A 25,159-nucleotide genomic window follows, 5' to 3' on the forward strand; every position below is an offset into this window, starting at 1 on the left:
ACTGTGCATGGATTAAAGTTGAAGAGGAAACTCATTATTCTAAGGATTTGGCACCTCGATCGCTTCCTGTGGTTTCATACTCACGGATCAACTATGTAAAAGGATTGGGTGTTCGATATTGTATCAAACGGGATTAACTTTTGGGTTTGTCTAGTGCATTACAGTAAAGTTTTGCTGACATATAAGGATTAGAAAAGCAACGCCTGGGCAGTTATATTCAGATAGCAACTTCTGTATTAGCTAAAAGTGTGGTCTTTGTATTATTAAAGTCAAGTTTAAATTTTTTGTTCTTGGATAAGTTTCGATGGCGCTGAAGTTATTGGATTTTTGTCTTTTTTATTTTTGTCTTTTTTTGTTTCTTTTTATCAATTACTTTTGCTAATGAGATTCGATTCAGAATGTGAAACTTATCGCTGAGCCCTCATACAGGTCAGGCCTGCCTCATGAGCATCCTATGAGGGCGCCATCTTCTGTTCGGGCCTTGGGTCAGGGGTCATTCTTTCAAAATGTCTGCGCCCATGTGAGCAACTCCTCGCCAGTTTGGTACTTGCAAACACAAATACTTGACACGTCGCTTCGCGAAGCGACGTGTCAAGTGCCTGTACCTGCAAACATGTGAGGTAACGTAACTTTTAATCGACTATCCTCTGCCCAGGTTTTAGATTTTCAACGAAATTCCTGAGATGATTATGACTTCAATTTGCTTTTGTAAAATAAGAGAAGCCCAGGCCTCGTTGATTAGATGTAAAGGCGCAGTCTAGTTTAGCTGTCATGGACGCACAGCTAGGCAAATGTAGCCCTGCGTACGATGCAGGGATTACCCTAGCTCAAGAACGGCATGAGATAAATCGCACATGAAAAAAAACAGTGCGAGAATTTCAAAGTCTGTGGGAACCGGACCCAACTTTCCCTGATTTTCTGCATATTGGTTAATTTGCATAACAATACACTCAGTGAGACAGTGTTCGGACGACCTCAGTTTTCAGACATTTAATGACATGCTGTTCGTTATACTCACTTCGCTCCGTCTTGATAGCGTTTTACAAGTCATGCTACAGCATATTAAGTCAGGTGACGCTGCCGTCCCGTTTTGGATTTTTTTTTTTTTGGTAAAAGCTATTTCGGGCGCTACAAACTTGGTGAAGTTAGCCACACCGTACAATACGAGACAAAATGAAAAGACAAAGTAAACTATTTATGAACCTTTAATATGTTGACCTCATGTATAGATATTTATATTTATATATATATTATATATACTCTTTCATTGTTGTTTTTGCAAAACCTTTATTGTACTTTATGATCAAGATCCCAACTGGGATACGATTTCAATAAAGGCTTACTTTACTTTACTAATAAATACGAGGTGTAGAACGCAACACACAGGGACAGCCCGTGTCCGATATCTAGAACGCTATACACGTTGAAATATAGTTGCGTCATCCGTGGATTAAACGTAACTAATTATCACGAAATATTTCCGTGTAGTTTTCTAAACACATGGAAATTGAAAATCGGGGTTCGAAGTTTCAAAATATCAATATTTAGCCCCTTATCACATTCAAAATACGACGTCAGATTACTGCGATAGCAGTCCGATTACACGCACTCAACATGGGGGCAAATATTTGGCAACTTTGACCCCCTAATTTGCCACTTCTGTCGGTGTTAACAGTTTGAGGATAAACACAATAAAGTTTCGAAGGGTATGGTAATAAGATTTCGTTGTGCTCGTCATTTATTAGCCCTGCGTACGATGCTGTGTGTTCCGCTACAGCTAATCGCCCCGCTCACCACATGTGTGGTGAGCGGGGCGATCTAATAGCTGTAGCGGAACACACAGCATCGTACGCAGGGCTAGTCATTTATGAAACGGCTTTGGGCGAAATTCACTACCCTGTCCGAAAACTGTCACACTGAGTTAAGTTGTAATCGGAGGCGATCGAATCCATACGCTCTAGTGCGGGAGTAACGGAAGTACAGTAGTCCAGAATAGTGCATTTGCGTTTTTTCTTCGCACTACCACTCGTACTGGACACCATTTTGAGGGACGACAACACACTGTACAGCAGCAATGAACACTTGCTGTATCGACTCCAATGATTTGTCAATGAACGCAAAACTTCCTGTTGGTAACCAATCACAAACGCTGTTGAAAAGGGTAACTCTGACACAGCTTTTTTCTAGCGTAATTATAGCGCTCTCTACGGCGACACAATGAGTGGTTCTGTACTGCAAACCTGTCAAATGTTACCGATGAATTTAGATCGCGTAAAGGTATCACGTACGCGCCATTTGAATTATCGGCGCGACTTTTTGCCCAATTGATTTTTCTGAATGCGATTTTTCTGATTTTTTAGCGTAAATATCCGCGTTATCGCGCCCCAAAGTGATCCCTGCGATGCTGTGTGTTCCCGGCGCTGCATGGCCTGGTGGGGCCGTACAACGCTGGGAACACACCGCATGGTACGCAGGGCTGGACCTAGCTGCAAAATTGTAGCACTACGGTGAGGCGGTCGGTGAGTTTGCTTTTTGCGACATCGCTCACCAGTAGAGCTACAATGCCGAAGGCCCTGTAGCATACAAAATAAGCGCGCCACACATGGCGCGGCATTTTCATGTAAAATCCAACATATTTACTGCATTTGGTCGTACCGATTTATCACTACTGAAGACTAAACACTATACTACACTAACCTTGTCGTTTATGGGTTTGGTATTAGCACAGACACGTCGATCGCGTTCCATAAACATTGAGCGTGTTTCTGGGGGCCGCCATTACCGGAAGTTGGTAATGGCGGCTCCAAGAAATGTTTTTGGAACGCGATCGACGTATTTGAACAAATACCAAACCCCATACACGACAAGGTTAGTGTAGTATAGTGTTTAATCTTCAGTAGTGATAAATCAGTATGACCAAATGCAGTAAATATATGGGATTTTACATCAAAATGCCGTGCCATGTGCAGCGTGCTTATTTTGTATGCTTCAGGGCCTTCGGCATTGTAGCTCTACTGGTGAGCGAGGTCGCAAAAACCAAAACTCACCGACCGCCTCACCGTAGAGCTACAATTTTGCAGCTAGGCTGGACCGAATGGTATCTGTACGCTACTACCGGTATATCGGCATGACAGGGCAGTGTGTCACTATGTATGGCATGGAGGTAGTAGAGAAGGAGTCACAACTGAGATAATTACGTTTATTACTATTGTGCACCATTGGTTTAATCCCTTTATGTCCATTGTTTAACACCCCTTCCCGCCATGTGCGTTGCCGACGGTACCTTCGCAACCGAACCGAGTGAAATTAACCTGGGTTTGCCAATGCGACTCAGTTTCTCCACAGTGTCATAACGCCTGCGCAAAGACTGTATTTGCGTAGCTTGGGTCAAGTGCATCATGATAGTGTAAGAACCGACACGTTCCGTCCACGACAAGTGAAGTTACAAGGAATTTAAGTTTTTCATTCTCAAAATCTTGGTAATTTTAACGTCGTTTTTTATATACTTTACATTCGATCGCTGGGACCTCTCCTTGTTAGAATGAAAGTTCTGATCACGAACTTTTCAATCATGTACTGAGTATGGTGCAGCGGACTGCAGCACTGCCGTGAGCGTGGGTTAAACTTGTAGCGTTTCCCGGGTGTTTATGACGCGACGCCAGCGACGCCATAGGCGACGCTTTGTTTCAATGCATCGTACGTGTTGTTTTTATATCGCGACCATTCATTAAAGTCATGGACGTAGCAGTTAAAAGCTATGCTTTCTTATTTAACCTTATCATTAATGCCAGTACAACATGATAAAACACGGCAAGAACCAAGAACTGGATTTGGAAAAAAGTTGGCGTGTTAACAATGCTGCTCTACGATGTATGGCATTTTTGTGTAATCGCAAGCTATCATCAACTCAGTCTCCGCGCATTTGCAGATACAAAAGCTCCCTTCCTCAATTATCTGTTCCTCGACCTCTTTAACATCGTGTACATCAAAATCAGTGGAACGACTCGAACTTCCCGACGCGACGCTTGGACACGTGACGCCATGTTTGAAGATCTGTCAACTGCCGAGGACGGCCGAAACACCCGAACGACCCCGAACGAACTTAATCTTGTTTCTAAATCCGAGAAAACGCGTTCGCAAGTCCCTTGGTGCTAATGGAGTAGTTAGTAAGGCAACAGCGGCAAAACACATGGTCCCTTTGATCTCCTCCTAGTTGTGACTCCTTCTCTACTACCTCCATGGTATGGGCCTCTGGCGTCCAGCATATAGCACAGGGCACAGAAATCAGTCCCTTGGGGTGGGAGAGGGGTGGGAGGGATTTTTTGTGCAACGGTTTACTTTATTTGATTTTAATATGTAACAGGTCTGACCTGAGAGCGAGCGCAGCGTAGGGTATATGTAGTAGTAGTAGTAGTTTAGTTTATTATAGTGACATGAGGTTTTCCCTCCCAGCCCAATGGGCTTATATGTCACCTAGAATCAAAAAATATACAGTACAAAGAAAGACGGTGCACAATAACAAATACATTGTTTTCTGTGAAAAAAAAAAGATAATATTTAGCTGTTTCTATATAAGACATCTTTTCTTTTCAGAAAAGCCTTTTCTATGTATTTTGCCGTATTTCGAATATTTACTGGGTTTGTCAATAAATATACCAATTTCTGGTTTGACGACAGGTTGTTGAATTTTCATATCATTCCACAGGGCAGAGAGTTCAGCGTTCCAGTAAGGCTTCTGATGACGAAATCGTTTACGAACCTTTTTAGAACAATCATAGTTTGGTATCACAGTATTCATTTCACAAATAATGGAGTCACACAGATTTCGGTAAATGTTGTCAATTTCAAGCTGTGTTTCTCTACACTGCTCAATCTTCGTGACAATTTCTGAAATAGCATTCTTCGCTATCTCTGACGACAAAAAATTCGACGGGATTTGATCTAATCGATACTTTAACCTCCTGTGGGCATCACCAGAACCATGATCAGTAAAATTTGCATTAGTATGTGTATTGAGTAAGCACGGATGATCACAGAAATCAAATGAGAGCAAGGAATGATCTGGAAGTTTACACCTGTCACCCAACAAGTTATATAAGCCCAAGTCATCCACTAACACTTGCATTTTGGAAACAGCAAAATTAGCACAGTATTTAAATTGGTCATGTGGTATGCAAATATAATCTACAACTGCTGCTCCCCTACTTGACACAGAAGTGAAATTATCACTTTCGACATTACATCTGCCATTCAGGGTACACAGCTTTGCTTCTAATAAAAACTCGTGGAAATCACGCCCATGTTGGTTAATGATTGGGTCAATAGAGTGCCTGTTCGGAATTTCATCAACATCGTATATATTGTCATTCAAATGTCCAAGACGGGAGTTTAAGTCCCCACAAATAAAAATGCAATCCACCTCATTATCATAGACGTACATCTGACTCAACAGGTGCCCGAAGAAATACTCGCGTTTCTGCCCCATGGTGAATTTTCTGGTGGAAGATAACACGCAAAAACAATAAATGAATACCCAGAGATCTTATTTGTGAAGCGAACACCTAAAACACCATCATAATCTCTATCAATAATTGCTACGAAATAATCATTATATAGTGTTCTTTTTATAAATATACCAACTCCGCCAAACTGTCTACGAGCATTGGAGTGTACGAGTTGTCTGTTGAAACCGATCCAATGATAATCATCAATATTAATAGTTTCGTCACCTGATAGATGAGTTTCGTTTACGGTAATTATATCGGCTTTGGCGCTCCGTAATATTTCTGTTCTAAGTTCCTTATTCAGTGTTCTCCACAAATGAAATTAAAGGCGGGCGGCTAATTAGCATAGTATTTGCATAATATTTGCATATAATTTACATATCACCAGGGCTATTCACAAGGCACTCCAGTGATGAGATATACTTCTGATATTCTCAATATTTTTCTCCATCAGCAGTGATTAATGGCAAGCTATACAATTTATTTTACATTTAAATCCAGTCTATTTACTTTAAATAAATAATAAACATCAAAAGTGAAAAAAAACACATTGAACTAATACAAACAATACACAATTTAGTAAATATATTGCACAATACCAACATGAAAATTCAAAAGTAGGCCTACATGAGAAGTAATCAGTGTTCGAAATAATCGGTGGCAAATGATGGCACGTTTTCATGTGACCCTCTGTTTGTCTGTAGCCGGATTGGTAAAGCCATGAACGTCTTTTTTTTACGTCCATGACAAGTTGACACGGGACTGAATAATGCACTAAGTTACAATGCGGAGTCAGCGGAGCATGCCTGCAGAGAAACATACGTTGACTTTAAAACTCAATTCATAATAAAGGGAGGCCCGAAAAAAAATGATACCAAGTATTTCCAAGAGAAAGATTTGAAATTTCATCGACTCTTAGTTCGGCAAACGTACAAAACTTCGACAACTGCGCGGCGTAGGCTGCCATGCATGTTTGTGTGGAGCACGCTGGCGCACTAGATCTCGATCACACGCGACCTTTGAACTATACAGTAGGCCTACAGAACCGTATGTACGGTACATAGATGCTGTATTCGGATGATCACACGAATGATGATTTTAGCTCGTGCAGTTTCTTTTCACTTCATTTCATTGTGCTTTGATATTTTAAAACGGTCACGGATTTTGAAACTTGATCAAACGCAACTGCTTCTCAAAGTCGATCGAATGAATCCATGCAAGTTACGAATGCGTGACAGGAAATGACACACATGGCTTCAACGTCATGTGGACGTACACGGATCTCAAAATGGCTAACTTGGCTCGGATACGCAACGACCTGAGCACGCGAAGTACCATACTTTTTTGCATCTGATATTTGTCTCAACCAATCGTACGATTTTAGCCAGATCTGATCGAAATCACTTTTCCTGACCTTCGGATCCTTACAAGTACGAGACATTGGCGGCAATGGCAGTTGACAATAGCATAGATGCTTTGACTGAGTGTCCGCTGGCAAAAATGCAACACCGAGCCTTCGAGTGTACCGTGTCCGTTGTTTGAAATGGACGGTGTCTGTACGGTACGGTCGGCAGCTTAACACATTTCAAGCTTTTTGAATTGAAGTCTTAGCCAGTGTTCATCGGCACTACGGCCGTTTCACACTTGAAAAGCTTGCTGAAATAAGAGCGTGACAAAATCGCCGCTGAGAAACATAGGTCTTCAACCACATTTACTAAAGAGTATCGGCGCCGGCGGATATGAAACAGGATCGGGCGAAAAAAAATAAAGGATCGGGGCCGTCGGGGGCTGGGGAGAACATTGAATTTGAGGATTGCATGCAGTCGCAAAACAAACCGACAGATGTGTGAACGGTCCCTCTTTATTACACGACGTTGTCAGTTGCTGTCATTTTTATTCAATAGGCTTTCAGATGTTGTTCGGACAACTGACTGTGAAAACAGTTTTGGCGACAGAAAACAAAGGTGGGCGGGCGAGATTAAAGGCGGGCGGGCGAGATTAAAGGTGGGCGGCGACAAAAAGAAGCCGGGCGCACCGCCCGTCAGAAACCCCTTGTGGAGAACACTGCTTATTCCAGATAGTCCATCCCCCTACATTGAGATGTGCCATACGAAGTCCATTGGGCTGTGTATCCTAGTCACGTCTCGAGCCGTTGGCGTCTCCTTCTTGTCCATCGGAAATCTTTTTTACGATTCTCCCTCCGGCTGTAACACGATAATCCTTACCATTGGGAAGTTCGCCCAGGAGAAAACGTGCATTTAGTTCAATCAACCTGTCCGTATGTGATTTGCTTGAACGCAAATATACACGATGAAATCTCTGATTATTTTTCAAGCGCTGTTTTGCTTGGAGTACTTTCTTTTTCTGGTCACTGTTTTCTAAAGCAAACTTCACCAAACCAGGTACATCTTGACGGCGACTTTGAAGTCGTATAGCTTGTACGAGATTCACTTCTGTGGCTATATTTTCACCCAGCTCTCGTAGGATGGCATTTACTTTATCAGCCAAGTTTTCATGATCACTATACTGTACACCCGAGGCAATAACTGTGATGTCGGGGTTATCCGTTGGGTTGACGGTTTGCATGGAATTTTGACCACCTGGCAAACGTAGGTTTTGTTCGACGAGTTCAATTTTACGTTCCAATCGAGCAATTTCCATTGTAAATTCATCCTTCAATTCGTTCATCTTGACTTGGAATAATGAAACCATATCATTTCTCAGCCTATCAACTTTACTGTCAAGGGAGCGTTGCAAGGAAGATTGACCCGCTCGAAGCTCTTTCAAATGTATATAGTATATGATACTATATCGTCATTGATGTTTTCAGGCAATTCTTGACCGTGGAGTGACGTCACTTTCACCTCACGCACGCGAGTGAGGTGAATTGGGATTTGACTATACAGGACAGTGAACAATGCAAAAATTATGTGATAAAGGACAGAACTTAGTGTTTATCATTGACATAATGTTGAAACTTTGAATACTGGTGTAAAGGTTGAAAAATCCACACTTCAATATTTTGTTCTCACAGCAGTGTGACGCAAAAGTGAAGTAAAAAACCGCAAGTTCCCGGATGTCCGCGGTCAAGAATAGCATGCTAATTTCTGTGTTTGATGCATGATGCATATTTTGGTTGAATTGTTGTCTTTTCTAGAATAACATTTATATATTATTATAGCAATTTAACTCGGAAACGCCAAGTTCACTAACGAAAATTATTTAAAACTGGTAAATTATATGATTCCGATCAGTTTATTGTAACAGGGGTGGGAACAGAGGCAGTCTAATGTAAAACACGTACTTCATATTCCCGTCAGTAGCTCTCAGCACACGATTTTTAATTCTCGCGTGAGTTGACCGTTCATTCTCACAAGAGTTGGCTTGTTTCAAAATGGCGGCGCACTGTGATGACCGAATCGGGCTTTCAAAAGTGATGGAAAATAGTCATTTTGAACCAAATTTCACACTTTCTTTGAAACAGAGAGATTCTTTTGTCGGAAATACACATTGTAGAGTAGGATTTGTGGTAGATGATAACTTTAATTTCACGCAATCCATGTAAAAGTATTCAAAATGGCCACCTCCATGGAAGTGCTCTCTTTTCAAACTCGTAGGTATATAGAGATTCCATTCCATATTTTGTGTACATGGGTTAGTCTTAATGCTTGCTTCGCGAGCAGCCTTCGGCCGCTCTCGCTGCGCTCGCTATTAATTTTGACTGTGGTATTTCAAATAAAGATTTCGACTCCACACCGCCTGACTGCTGTATACCGGTATATTACCGACAAGTTATTGTAAATAGTAAAATAAATTTTACTACGTGTGGGACGGCTGTGGTGTTGACTCAATCAATTAATCCGCTGATACGAACAGCGGATTAGCAAGTTGGCAATGTTTTCGGAGCAATTACAGTGGTGTATACACAGGTTTGAGAGGAGATATGGACTTGTAGTAATAAAGAAAGCAGTCAGACGGTTTGGAGTTGAAATCTTAATTTGAAATACCACAGTCAAAATTAATAAAATCAAATAAAGTAAACCGTTGCACAAAAAACCATCCCTCCCCACCCTCGCCCATCCCAGGGGACTGATTTCTGTGCCTGTGCATATAACCGGTAACACACAGCCCTCCAGGCAAAATCAGCCTACTGTACTCTCCAAATCCAAGCGCCGGTGGGCCATGGACTCCTGCTTGCTACAGTTTTGTAGCCCACAGCTTTCCATGACAGTGGTGTGTGCTTTTACCATTTCCCAACACACAAAATCCCCAAGGAAATTGTGGACCATGGAACTTTACAAGGCAATTTCTTGGCGACAATAAAAGAACCCAAATTACGTACATACTCTGACCATCTAGTAGCTGCAAAATTGTTGCTCCACGTTGCTCTACGGCGTTACGTACGACCTTCCACTACAGCTCTGCTGACTGTCATAGACAATATTCTCAATTTGTACCCCCTCACAAAAAACTACTTTTCTAACTACTTTCGGCTGAAATGAACTCAATTCTGATCTATGCCCACCTGAATAACTAAACCTCTCGCAAACTGCAAACAAATTTGCGGTTGTGACGTCCCAAACCGTAAGTTTTCCAGCGAAGCTCAGTCAAGGGCCCACTGGGCAGCCAACATGTGTATCTTGTATGAACCACAGTCCCTCTGTGCATGGACGTATCTCATGGCGAGCTAATGGTTTGGGTTGTCACAAGAGCAAATATTTTCTGCAGGACTCTGCGAGCGGTTGAGTTATTCGGATAGGCATAGATCGGAATTGAGTTTATTTCAGCCAAAAGTAGTTAGAAACGAAATTTTTTGTATGCATTCCGCTGGTTTTGTCTATGGCAGTCAGCAGGGAGCTGTGATGGAAGGCTGTATAATGCCGTGAACATACAGCATCATATGCAAGGCTACCATCTTGCCAAGTGTCCACCCTTGTGAGATACCATGGCTAGGTAGAGCAGGCACTTTTTAAATACTATTATCATATACCCATGCCCATATTGCTACATCCTAGTGACGTTCACCGTAAAATATCAGCCGTGATATTTCACGGTAAACGTTGAGATATGCACGATGAACGTCATCAGTTTTAGAGTTTTCCCGAACTACATTAGCAGTTTGTTGGTAAACAACGTAAACAACAAAATGGCTGCCGCTCCCCGCCTGCGAAGCGATGTCGCCGACGTAAAAACTTGAAGGGCTGCGAGGAACACGGGTATTTCTGGTTGCAAAATACGGAAATATCATGTTGAGTCTTGAAATGTTTTCCCGTGGTATTTTTTTTTGTCAAGTTCTAGCAAACATTCTGCCGTTCGCATGGCGCCTGCACTGTGCACGGTCTCCACCGAACAGGTAGTGACGCGTGGCGTGACAGCGATGTCGCGCGCGCAACGACTGTTGACATGGCAACTCTAAAGGTAAACTAACAAAATTGCGTCCCCTCTCCGCGCGAGCTCCGTGCCGTACGAGATCGAAATCAGGATAGATTTAAAGCTGAGCAGTTTTGATCGGATACAGTTGTACTAGCATATTGCACCTTAAAATGTTCCTTCTGTATGACGAGTTTTGTATCCCGGTGTCTTTCTTCTTGGGTTTCATTGAGATATGGACGACTTGCAGCTATGTTGCGCGTGATGGTGACATCTTCGTCGTATACTTTATGAATGTAGGCTGTTCACATAAACATTCTGATATTTATGCGCAAGGCGTAATAAAGTAAAGCCTCAAAATTAAAGATTTTTCGTTCTATTAGTAAAAATTCCCTAAAATTATGGGCATGGGTATATGATAAATCGGTTATTACCCAATATCGCCTGTTCCTTGTGTCGTATCAGCATGAGTGTCATTTGTGCTGCATCAGACACTCGACTTCGTCTCGTGTCTGCGTCAGACACTCGACTTCGTCTCGTGTCTGACGCAGCACAAATGACACTCATGCTGATACGACACAGGAACAGGCGATATTGGGTAATAACCTCTAAGTATTCAGATATATGCTAAGATGATACTCCCAGCCTGTGAGGGTAGTGGGGACAAATTCATGTATGAATGAAGGAAAATCTTCCTCTAATATGCATACGATCAAAATAGCCACCTTTTGATAAACCTGCCATTTGTTGTGATCTTTTGCCAGAAAAGTAAGCAAATGAAGCCCACAGGACTACTGACAAAAAAATGTTCGCATCTAACTGTTACTCGACCTCAAGTTTGATCTAGTGAGACAGATTGTGTTTATGGCAATCAGTCCATGGTTAGACTGTAGAAGAAACACCAAAAATATAGAATAGACAAGGGATTATGAATACCGAGAGTCTTGTCCTTTCTGTGACCTATGTTGCTAAGCAATGTTGTGTAAACTACTGCATATATATCATAGAGACAAACCATTGTTTCATATTGAAGACAGATGTGTTATACATGATGGCACAATGATCAAAAGAGACGTTCAAGTGTTCTTCACTTCTGCTTTTGTAGAAACACATTTTGCTTAATTTCACTGCATCAGGTAACTCTATTCGGTCACATAGGGGAGAGGAAAGGGTAACAAGTACCTCTGTGGCACTGGTTAAGCCCACTAAGCTATCATATGTTAACCACTCAAATACAAAAATATGATGTTTCTCGCTATTTTAGCTGTAAGAAATTCCTCATTTTCAGATTAATTCATTGCCAAGTTCAACTTTATCATCCACATGACTGTACTGTATGACTTGAACAACTTCTGTTTGTGTGATTACTCATGAGTATTAACAAATTTAAAAACAAATATGGCATCAATCTTCATTGTACCCCATTGTTGACAAATTTAAGGTTCCAAGACAAGAAATTAACCATTTTAAACTAACAATTCTCTAGTGTTTAATAAGCTCAAAACCCCTGTAAATTGTATATTTCAGAAAGCCTAGATATAGGGGAACATTTGGTTACCATAGTGTCACCATTGTTTACATAACTATCACATGACAGGTAATTACATAACCTTTCAAAAATCGGTTTTCCCTATGTTTTGTTTCAATGCTTGAGATATGTGGCTGAAATTCATGTGAGTGCAAGCTATCCAACAGGCCTTCAAAAGTGTGTCTCAGAATTTTTTTAAACCTCCTTAAACAGTTTTTATGCCAGAAAAACTTCCAGAGCAGTGAATTTTACCATAGTTGATTTTTAGTCCCCACGGACACCGTCCGGGGGGACTTATAGGTTTGGTCATGTCCGTGCGTGCGTGCGTGCGTCCGTGCGTGCGTGCGTGCATCCGTCCGTCCGTTCACGCAGATATCTCAGAGTTGCCTGGAGCGATTTCATTCAAACTTGGTACAAGGATTACTTCATATGTCATACAGATGCACGTCAATTTGTTTTGTGATACGATCCAATATGGCCGCCAGGCGGCCATTTTATTATGATTTTTTCATGTACAGAGCCATTTCTCAGGCATGTTCCAACCGATTTTATTCAAAGTTGGTACAAGGACATCGACCAATGTCATAGATATGCACGTCAATTTGTTTTGTGATACGATCCAATATGGCCGCCAGGCGGCCATTTTATTACGATTTTTTCATGTACAGAGCCATTACTCAGGCATGTTTCAACCGATTTTATTCAAAGTTGGTACAAGGACATTGACCAATGTCATAGATATGCACGTCAATTTGTTTTGTGATACGATCCAATATGGCCGCCAGGCGGCCATTTTATTACAATTTTCTCATGTACAGAGCCATTACTCAGGCACGTTTCCACCGATTTTATTCAAGGTTGGTACAAGGGTATTGACAAATGTCATAGCTGTGCACGTCAATTTGTTTTGTGATACGATCCAAAATGGCCGCTGTGCGGCCATTTTATTACAATTTTTTCATGTACAGAGCCATAAGTCAGGCATATCTCAACCGATTTTATTCAAAGTTGGTACAAGGACATTGACCTATGTCATACATATGCACGTCAATCTGTTTTGTGATACGATCCAATATGGCCGCCAGGCGGCCATTTTATTACAATTTTTTCATGTACAGAGCCATTTCTCAGGCATATCCGCATGTTTCAACCGATTTTATTCAAAGTTGGTACAAGGACATCGACCAATGTCATAGCTATGCACATCAATTTGTTTTGTGATGCGATCCAATATGGCCACTGTGCAACCATTTTGTTACGATTTTTTCATGACCTGAACCATAACTCAGACATGTATCAAGCGAATTCTTTCAAAGTATTTTTATCACAGACCTAATGAAGAGGACTCTATCCTCTCTGAGGACCTGTAATCAAAATACCCATTAACAAGTGGGGACTGTGTCATCAACGATGACTTGTCTTTAAAATTGTGCTCCAAAAAAACTAAGCAAGATATAAAAAATCTGAGACACACTTTGAAAGGGCATTGTGACAGCTTGCATTCCAGCAAGTTTGAGTCAGATATTTTGAAGTACTGAGACAAAACATAGGGAAAACCGACTTTTGAAAGGTTATGCTAATTATCTTGTCACGTGATAGTTATGTAAACAATGGTGACACTGTGGTTACCAAAATGTTCCCATATATGTAGGCTTTCAGAAAATGTATACTTTACTGGTGTTCTGAGTTTATTAACCGTTAGAGGATTGTTAGATTAAAAAGGTCACATTTCTTGTCTTGGAACCTTAAAAGTCTGTAAGCAACACCTTGTCTAGGTATAGCCTCTTTTGCACGATTAAATTTGCATATTAAAACTAAACCACATTGACTCAATTCATAGTCCAGTCTTATTTTGGCTGCTAATTTGCCTTTGCATCAGATATTTTCCTAATTGTCTTATTCCTCGTCATCCCCACTGCTGATGAATAGAAAATCCAGGGTCTGTTCTATTTTTGTGGAGTGACGGTGGTTCTTCCTACCATGACGTATCCTTTGGGTATGTCTATATTCACTCATCACACAAACATCTTCAGATGAGCAATCGTTAATACTTAGACACAGGTCAAGTGTATTTCAGGTGCCCATTTCGTCAATGCAGTATGGTGTTTAGAATCCTAAAATATAACTACAGATAGTATTTTTAAAGAAGCTATCAAGTATCTTCACAATTTTTCAAAAAATTTTTTAGCTGGCATGAAGACCTCCTGGAGTTTACATTGTCTTGTATATATTCACACAAAACTGGCAGTTCAGTTACACCAAATGTAGCTGTACAGCCATGTGGGTGCTTCCTGTGTCAATTACCCCGGTGAAGTCTGTGTAGCTCTGCAGATAGAGCTTTACCTTCCCTGAAGTTCAGGGCTTGCTCAAGGGTCTGAGAATTTAAAAGGTTGTGGAAATTTTAGAAAATGAAGTTTTGACTTTTGCCAGCAAGTAGGTGTTTGTGAAACTGTGTGAAGACATTCATACACCGGTGTTAAGTGGCATATTTTATTGTACATTGAACTGTGTCAAGCCATGTCAAGCCAAGCCAAACAGATGCTGATACAAGAGTGAAAGTCCAGCCTTGTCACAGGCCTGTGTACACAGTAATGTCTTTGCAGCACTGTATACTTACTGTACCTGTACTGTATCAGCACTCTACAGCCCTGTGCTGTGTTGGCAGACACAGACGTGTGACTCAAATTTTTGACGGGAAACACACTGTCTGTTACAGGAGTGGACATGTTTTTGCTGTGTATTTGAAAATTTAACAAGCATGGCACTCTTTACACCATGCGGATAGTGAACTTTATTACCATTGCATGCTATTTACACTACAGAAGTGATTTACTGTTTTACACTTTACATGAATAATGTGAGAGTACTGTGTGTTCAATGTAACATTTACTGTGTATAGATACCCTCTAGAAATATGGTAGTGTTTATCATTGTTGCAGGACCAAAGATTTACAAAGAAAAGGTAAAAAATAGAAAGCTGTCACAGACTTGGAATGCTGTTGAGGATACCAGAAATCCGCAGGATACAGCTACGTCACTATAAACCTGCAAAACTAGAAGAAATTAAAACACGGAGGAAACGCAATCCAAGTGTTTCAGTTCTCAATGCAAGGTAAGTATGCAACATTGTGAAGTGAATTTCATGTAGTAAATATGTATTCTCTTGAAAAAATTCTCTGATCAAATTTTAGAGACCTCAACTGAAACAGCTGTGCTGTGAAGGGGGCACTGGCTCTATGAAGCTTAATGGCCTTGAAAACAGTGCCATCAGTGGTCATACAGGGTACTGTCATTTCTTTTGTTGTGTACATGCACGAATGTATTCATTACATTCATTGAAGCACACTAACATTGATGGAAAGTGCAGAAGGGGTAAATCTCTTACGAAAGGCAAGCTTCATAATAAATTGACTGACAGATTGTGAACGTATCCTACAACAGAGCTGCCAGTTTACAAATGTAGGTCCCGATATCATTCAAACTGTCACACCTGAGTATGAATTTTCCCTTCAGGATTATAGGAGTTGAGCAAAAACATGAGCCAGTGGAGGTCCATGATTTTAGGAAGAAGGTGAAAAAGCCGATAGAGGAGCATGTCTTGTACAAAGAAGAGGCATGTTACTTCTTCCAGCAGAGAACCAGACTACTGGAGGGTGTCAAGCAAGCATTGTATCTATCCAAGTCTAAAATGATGGCAGAAGAGGTAGGAATAACATCAGACACTGGTGGGTTAGAGATTGTCATTAAAAAAGGACATTACAGACTTTACAAGTCCTTTATTAGTCCTTTATCCCGTCCATCTGTCCGTCCGTCCATCTGTCAGCTGCGGTTTCTCTGTCACCCCTGTGCCGACTTTTTCAAAATGTGTGCAAGGATAAAGTACTGTGGCATACAAATGCATGTCAATTATTTTAAGATACGATCCAATATGGCTGCCAGACGGCCATTTTGTTGCAAATTTTTCATGCATTTGAACCATAAGTCGATTATCTTGGAAACCAGTTTCATTCAATGTTGGTACACAGGTAAAGTACAATCATGGCATATGTATGCACGTCAATTTATCTTCTGATACGATCCAATATGGCCCCCAGGCGGCCATTTTGTTGCGATTTTTTATAGTTTTGAACCATAACTCAACTATCCCTAAACTAATTTCACTCAGTGTTGGTACACATATTAAGTACTGTACTATGGCATATATATGCATGTCAATTTATTTTGCAATGCGATCCAAAATGGCCCCCAGGCAGCCAGTTTGTTGTGATTTCTTCATGTTTTTGAACCATAACACAACTATCCTGATTTCTTTCAAACTTGGCACACAGACATTGTATTGTAGTGTGCATGTCAATTAATGGTGCGATGCGATCCAGTTTATAAATGCAACTATTGATCTTGCCATGGAAAACACCAACAGCCATAACTTTACTCTCCCAAGTACACAAACATGCCCCCCCCACAACAGACAACTATCATGTGATTTCCCAACATTTAACAAATTCGCTCCTCTTCCCTGTACTGAAGCTACGAAGCATGTAGTTCAATCACCGTAATTCAACCTCCAAAATCAAGCAGGGACTGTATTATCTGTAATGACTTGTTTGTTGTGGTCCTGAGAACCAGATTCTGATTAAAGGGCAGCGGTCATCACGCTGCGTATGCTCATGAGGGCCCCCCCCCCCCCTGTAAACATATCGAAGGCCGCCACACTAAGTTACGGATTGACTACAATGGTTGCATATTACCACTTGTTAAATTGGCGGCCGGTCTGTCCCAAGTATTCTCACTTACCAAAGCTAACACACAATAACAGGTCAATTAATCTGAGTTAAATATCTGCTGAATACACGCTGTATTTAGATCACATTTGATCATGATTTTCTTGAATTGGGATCGGCTACTGTTATCGCTCGAGTGTACTTGAGAACACTCACCCATACATGTGTTACAGTAATACGCCAACACACTATCAAATGACCGGGCTCTAGTCCACGACATCGCTGGCAAAGACGAGAGCTTTATTTCCAAAGGCCCAACAGGAGTCCAGTCAACAATTAAGCAAGTGACAGAAATCTACTGTACGTAGCTCGCAGAGCAATGCCCCCTGCAGCAGCTGCAAGGAGAATGTGTTCCATGGTCTGTGTGAACGTCGATGTCGAGAGATCGGGTATATGGCGCTCCCTGTTCGGCTGTGGAGAATACGACTCCACTACAAAGTTTGCCTCCATGGTGTGGTGCAACCAATTATTCTGAGTACAGTTATCAAGTCAAGCGAAGGACCTGTGATTGGTCTTTTTGTGGTGTTATCTCATTTGAATGAGGACTCAGACCCTCCCAACACTCAGGAGGTAAAGTTTGCGTAGCAGCGGTAGGCCTACACTGGTCCCTTCGATCACTGTCATGACCATTGTACTCACAGGATCTCTCAACACGTCCCTATGCGTAGCCTTGCAATTTTCGTGCCAATTGCCGTCAAAACCCGCTGGTTTTATCTATTTTTTCCTGTTATTTGACTATTTCTTGCCACGCATTGCTAGTAGAAGAAGTTAGCAACTGTGATCAACAGTGGGTCATGAGTCAAGTCTGCCGCGGGGCCGTATATTGTGGGACCGGATTCTCTTGTATCCGTGTACGTCAACATGTTGACCATTCTTTATTATCGATGCAACAGTAACTCCTGTCTCCTGCTCTTGCTTGCCAATCATTGTGTGTAATTTTTGTGTGAGGCATTCTGCTTGTTGCTGGCCTAAATATATATACAAGTTGATCATTTTACCGATGTTTTATTGCTGTACTTTACATAGCATTGTGTACAACCAACGTGACCGTGCGTGATTAAATCCCATTTGTTCACCGTAACTTAGTGCAGTAATATATACTCAGCGATATAATAGTGTATTGATAGTGTATTGTCTCGATGTTCGTAGCCCTTCACTTATAATACTTATAAATAGAATTACACCACTGAAGTTCGTTTCCGATCTTAATATTTTACTGTCGCATGATCTTGAATCTTACAAAGACGTTGACAAAGTGGGGGACTGCTCCCATCTCACTCCTATTGAAGTTGAGAAGGCTTATGTTTACAAAAGTTTATGTTTATCAACAAAAAATTTGTGCACGCGCAGTGTGATGACCACCGCCCTTTAAACAATTGCTTTAAACAATTGCTTTTCTGACAGAAACCCTACGCCCCTTTCATAATCAAGAATGGAAACTAGGGGTCACTGTGCAATGTTTATGATCAAAAACTATGTTGATCTTGAAAATGGCAGTTGCACACTGCATTGACTCTGTGAGGAAAATTGTACTTTCAATGTCACAAGACAAACTCATTAACTTCACAGGATAAATATGATTCCAAAAACGTTAATATTAGATGAGAAAAATACTGCTAAAATAATTGTCCGTAAAATATCCCAGAGGATTATTCGTCCTTAAAAACGATGGCCCTCCTACTTTGAGAAGTGGACTGGTTAATTAAAATCATCAGATTTTCCAAACCTTAAAGCTGTAGGATTCTAGGTTTCAAAATCTCATGGATTTGCCCTTCAGAACATTTTCTTTAGACCATCTAGAATGAATCACTTTCTTCAAACTCTTCCACAAAATATAGGCTCTGAAGTTTTCAATGATTCATTCACTGTAGGCCATGTAAAGAGACTTATCTGTCTTTTGGAAAGAGCTATCGAGTATACTGTTAAAAACGAGAAGTTCTAAATTGCCTTGTCAAAAAACTTGCTTTACAGGTGTATGCTAGTGATCTGTTTATGAATGTGTCCTTCATTGACAACACTGATGTTGCAGTCTTCAATGATGAAAGAATATCGGGAAACTTACAACAATCACCTTGTCTTGACGATTTGTCCATTATCTGTCAATCTTGAACCCAGCTGTAAATGTATATTATTTATTATTTTTTCAGATGCCATCAAGGTTACAACATTTGGCAGACACAGTGGAGATACCACACCAGGAAGACGAAGTGTTCAGGTCAATAGAGAAATCACGACTCTTTGATGAAACTGTTCTCAGAAAACCATGGAGACGGAGAAAGAGATGGGCTCCACCAGAGAGATTTAGGTAAGAGTTTCCAGTGTTTAATTATGAAGCCACAGTGTAACTATAATTTTGGGCTGTTTCTGAGTAGATCTTTTGTGCCCAAGCTTGTGCTTTTCAATCTGTTCCGTCTCTTTCCAGCCTAAGGGTAACAATGTAAACTTTGTGAATTGAGAAAAATATTTTCCAATGTTGTACATTACTGAACTATTCTATACTTTACTTTTGTTCCTATGTAGGAAGAATCTCTCTTTTTATAATAAGTTGTATTTATATTCACATTACAGCTATACTCAGCTAATGTGTTTCCTGAATCTGTGTGGTCGACTTACGCCACAGTATCCCAGCCTTCTCCAGAGAGCCATTGTCAATGACTACACACTAGCAGCACCATATCGCAGAGGTAAGATTCTTTGGAGAAATTTCATTGATCGTATCATCTCAAATATTCTAAACATGCCATAAGTGACATTTAGCATGTTTCCAAGACTTTCAATTTTTATGGAAATTATACTTTCTTAGTCGACTCTCTCTTAGAGAAAAAAATGAACCAAAACATTAGGAAATGCATAGAAAGTTCAAGATAACAGATCTTTCATAAAATCAAACTTCATATTCCCTGGTCTTTCATGTGTTGCAAACAGGCAAAGATCGCATACAGATTGGAGGAAGGGTAGGTTCTCTCATCACATCGAAGCTACCTCTGTTGCCACTGGCAATAGATGAAGAAGTCCAGGAGACGGCATCGCATCAGTTGGAGTCATTGTACCCCATCGCGCACACCATTGACTTGGCACCACTCCATCACTACAGAGATGATCATGTGACGACAGGTAAATTATATAGTATTATCTTACATCCAGAAAAGTGGGGGATTACAATACATTTGGATCACTAGAGATGGGTTTATAATAATTTATTTATGGTTGGAGCACAAGTTTTCACAGTACCAGTATGTTTCTTTTTATTGGCACAGCATATGGCAATGTGACAACTTTTACAATCACATTGTGCAACATAATATTATACATCGCAAATTAAAGAAAACAAAAGTTGAATTCTATTTTTTCCCTGCAAACTGTCCATAATACTAGTAGATTGTAAATGTTAATGTTCCAGTATTTTCATCAAGTTGTCAGCAAAAATTGCATGACATGTCTTTCCATGTTCAAATACTGAAATGAAATGAAATGAAATACTTTTCTTCAGCTACTATTCATGATCCGTTTTTCCATTGACAATCCTGCTATAGGAAGGTTCATACATGTACGTGTATGTATACATGGCTATACAGTGGCCATGCACATATTTTTCGGACACAGGAAATGTAGCCACGCTATTTAATTGTACTGTTCCACTACTGGTATACAGTACAGATCATATTTATCACGTGTCTGCAGCACTGCTACAGTGCAGTGTCACACACGGCAGTAGAATTACTGGAGCGCATACAAATCTCTGTTGGCAAAATCTGCACATACTTGAATCACCTAAATCAGCTAAATTACAGTTGGGGACTGTGTCATTTACAATGACTTGTTTACATGTTTTCAGGTTTAGCCCAAGGATACCCCTACCCACATGCACATCTACTACTGGTACTGAACACTGAGGGCTGGCTACCTGAGCATCTCGATGCCAAATTAATTCTCTTTGCCTTTGGCAACTGTTTAGCTAGAGCTAAGCTACAATACGGTGTCCAGGTAAGAATTAAATGGCTGGGATTGGATGAAACATGAAAAAACAAATTCCATTATGACACAACAGAGAACGTTCATGATACAGTGTATTTATTTGCAGCGTTCTTCTTAGAATACGATCAGAATGGCAAGGGCACCAATCTGCTTCAATGTGCTGTCTCTATATGCTCTGATGGCCACCACTACACTCGGCCAGATCGCTGATGTCTACACTTCCAGCTAAGAGTTGTGTACAAGTGGTCAGTTCACTTCATTCCATTTCTTTTTAAATCAATGCATCCATAAATGGATTTTCATGCATTGAATAAATAGAATACAGCACAGATAAAATTAAAAACAGTCAAGTAGGACTAAAGTAATAAGAAAGTCCGACAGAAAATAAAACATGGAAAATGACAACACTTAAAATAAATGCCAAGATATAAGGGAAATGGAAAAAATGAAATTGGGCAGATAAAAATGGCATTACAAAATGAACAGCAAAATCACGTACAAGCTAATGAGTCAAATGAAAGTTTAAAACTAAATCATGACAAAGTAACTTGGCTGTAAAGAGTGAAAGAATAGAATTTTCACAGCTTTTTCCAGTTTGAAGTATTGTATAACATTTTTTAGCTCCCATAGCCATATGTATATATGGCAATGGAAGCTATTCTTATAGGCTAGGGAAATGTCTGTATGTATGTATGTCTGTATGTCTGTATGTCTGTACGTCTGTATGTCTGTATGTCTGTATGTCTGTCCGTCAACATCAAAAACTCCAAAACCGCTGTACATTTCATCTTGATATTTGGTGTGTACATGGATGATGGGCTGTAGATGAGATTTTGTTCAAATGAAGTTGTCATTGCCAAAAATATGCAAATTAAGTGAAAAAATGTAAAAACAGTCAAAATTGAAAAAACTCAATAACCACTGAGCAGATTACATGAAAAATTAGCATGTAAGTACTTTGGGCTGACATGAAATGATTGTGCACATCTTGGGTCAGTATCTTGGACTTGCTATTTTCATGAATTTTTTTGTAATTTTCTCCCATTTTTGGTCAAAAAATCTCCTGCTCTGAAACCACAAGTCCGATTGATTTGAAACTTGGTATGGAAGTGCATAGAAGTGACCTTTCCCAAATTTGGGCAAATCGTGGTGAAATTTGCATATTTTTAGTTTACACGTCCATAGACTCCCATGTATAAGGCAGATCTCCATAGACTCCCATGTATAAGGCCACGAAAAAAAAAAATTTAGTTTCTCATCGTATTCATATTGCAAAAAGGATGCAGTGACACAATTTTTAGTCCCCACGGATGAAGTCCAGTGAGCTTATAGATTGGGTCATGTCCGTCTGTTCGTCCATCCGTGAGTCCATCCGTTCACGCAGATATCTCGGATATTTTGACAAAATGTCATGTGACCTTGATGACCTTTGATCTCAAATATACATATTTGTCCATAACTCAGTAACCACAAGTGCTACCACCCTTCATATATGGTATGATGGAACACCTTATGACGCCACATATTGTATCTCATTAATTATGCACATATCTAATTTTGAGCGAGCCAATAGAGCTAGAGGTCTGATTTTTGGTATATAGGGATAACTTAGCAAAACAATTTTTTTGACAAAATGTCACGTGACCTCGGTGACCTTTGACCTCAAATATACATATTTGTCCATAATTCGGTAACCACAAGTGCTACAGCCTTCATGTATGGTATGATGGGACACCTTATGACGCCACATATTGTACCTCATTAATTATGCGCATATCTAATTTTGAGCGAGCCAATAGAGCTAGAGGTCTGATTTTTGGTATATAGGGATAACTTAGCAAACCAATTTTTTTGACAAAATGTCACGTGACCTCGGTGACCTTTGACCTCAAATATACATATTTGTCCATAACTCAGTAACCACAAGTGCTACAGCCTTCATGTATGGTATTATGGGACACCTTATGACGCCACATATTGTACCTCATTAATTATGCACATATCTAATTTTGAGCGAGCCAATAGAGCTAGAGGTCTGATTTTTGGTATATAGGGATAACTTAGCAATACAATTTTTTTGACAAAATGTCACGTGACCTCGGTGACCTTTGACCTCAAATATACATATTTGTCCATAACTCAGTAACCACAAGTGCTACACCCTTCATGTATGGTATGATGGGACAGCTTATGACGCCACATATTGTACCTCATTAATTATGCACATATCTAATTTTGAGCGAGCCAATAGAGCTAGAGGTCTGATTTTTGGTATATAGGGATAACTTAGCAAAACAATTTTTTTGACAAAATGTCATGTGACCTTGGTGACCTTTGACCCAAATATACATATTTGTCCATAATTCGGTAACCACAAGTGCTACACCCTTCATGTTTGGTATGATTGGACACCTTATGACGCCACATATTGTACCTCAATAATTATGCGCACATCTCATTCTGAGCGAGCCAATAGAGCTGGATGTCCGATTTTTCGTATATAGGGATAACTATAGGAGAGAAATTTTTTGACCAAATGTCATGTAACCTCGATGACCTTTTACCTAAATATATGTTTATGTCAATAAATAAGTAACCACAAGTTCTATGTCCTTTATATTTAGTAGGATGGGAGACCTTATGACAACACACGCTTTACCTCATTAATTATGCACATATCTAATTCTGGGCAAGCGAATAGAGCTAGAGGTCTGATTTTTGGCATATAGGGATTAATTAGCGATACATTTTTTTTTCAAAATGTCACGTGACCTCGATGACCTTTGACCTTGATTATACATATATATGCATAACTCAGTAACCACAAGTTCTATACCCTCCAATTTTGATAGGATATTAGACCTTAAGATGTCACATCTTGTACCTCATTTATAATGCGCATATGTATTTCTTGGCTGGCCAATACTGCTAGAGGTCTGATCTTTTTTCCCGATTTAGAACCATAACGTAGACATGCCTCATGTGTTTCAAATGGGAACAACGACATAGACCTATGTGCCCATAGATCTCAACATATACAGTTCAAAGCAGAACTAACGCACCAAAAGGCTCGCCTCGGGCTCGCCTCGGACTCGCCTGAGGCGTGCCTTGGGCGCGCCTCGGGCGTGCCTCAGGCGAGCCTGAGAAGTGGTTTCCCCTTGGAGACCTGCTGTACTCGTATGCAAATTTATTCACGTGCATGACAAAGGGCAGAAATATTGACAATCAGTACTTGAACAATAGGCCCGTCAAAAGATCTTGCTAACCTTTACATACAATGTTGCAACTCTCAGAAACTATTGCTACATGTAAAACCATCTGGAAGGAAAATTGCTACACTTGATAGGATCTATATTCATCTGGTGCATATCAGGCTGCTATTGCACCCTACGTTATTTTACTATTTACACTTCTAGGATTCGTAATTAATAAAGATGTTTCTGTTATGAACTTCTTGCCTTGCTTTTATTTAGGATACGTATTCACTAACAAATGCTCCCGTTTTGTACTTACAACTGCCGAAAATCATATATTAATGCTTGTTTCTGATGATGTTTCACATGATATGTATGTGTTTCACTACCCAATCAACGTCCTTCTCTACTCCCCGTTTCGAAGAAATTACGGCCAAGAAACAAAATAATTCGTCCATTTCTAAAATGTTGTACATTTGTCAGAACTGTTTCCACTCCAAAAGTCACATATATTGCGGCCAAAAATTATGTCTTTTGCCAGTGTGTTTCACGTCTGTCCATCCATACCTGATGATGTCAGACATTCAAAACTGTTCCCCATTTCAACTTATATTACGACAGAAAGCCAAAAATTACGCCCGCTTCTGTTAACATTTTACATGTGGGTCGATACCCTCAACAAATTCCAACATTCAAAATTGTTCCCGATCCGAATGAAATTGGGGCCAAAAAAAAAAACTTAACTCAAAAAGCTTTCAAAATTCCCGGTTCGTTTCTGATAGTATTCTGTGCATGTGAGTTGATACC

The 25,159-nt window shown here is 40.2% G+C and overlaps 1 pseudogene; it reads left to right on the top strand.

The window, feature by feature from the left end:
- Positions 1 to 492: 492 nt before the first annotated feature.
- LOC139127403 (large ribosomal subunit protein mL37-like) overlaps positions 493 to 25,159 on the top strand; it is a 42,936-nt pseudogene continuing 18,269 nt past the window's right edge.

This window comes from Ptychodera flava, unplaced genomic scaffold (assembly GCF_041260155.1).
Source record: "Ptychodera flava strain L36383 unplaced genomic scaffold, AS_Pfla_20210202 Scaffold_31__1_contigs__length_3010019_pilon, whole genome shotgun sequence".
Classification (NCBI taxonomy): Eukaryota; Metazoa; Hemichordata; class Enteropneusta; family Ptychoderidae; genus Ptychodera; species Ptychodera flava.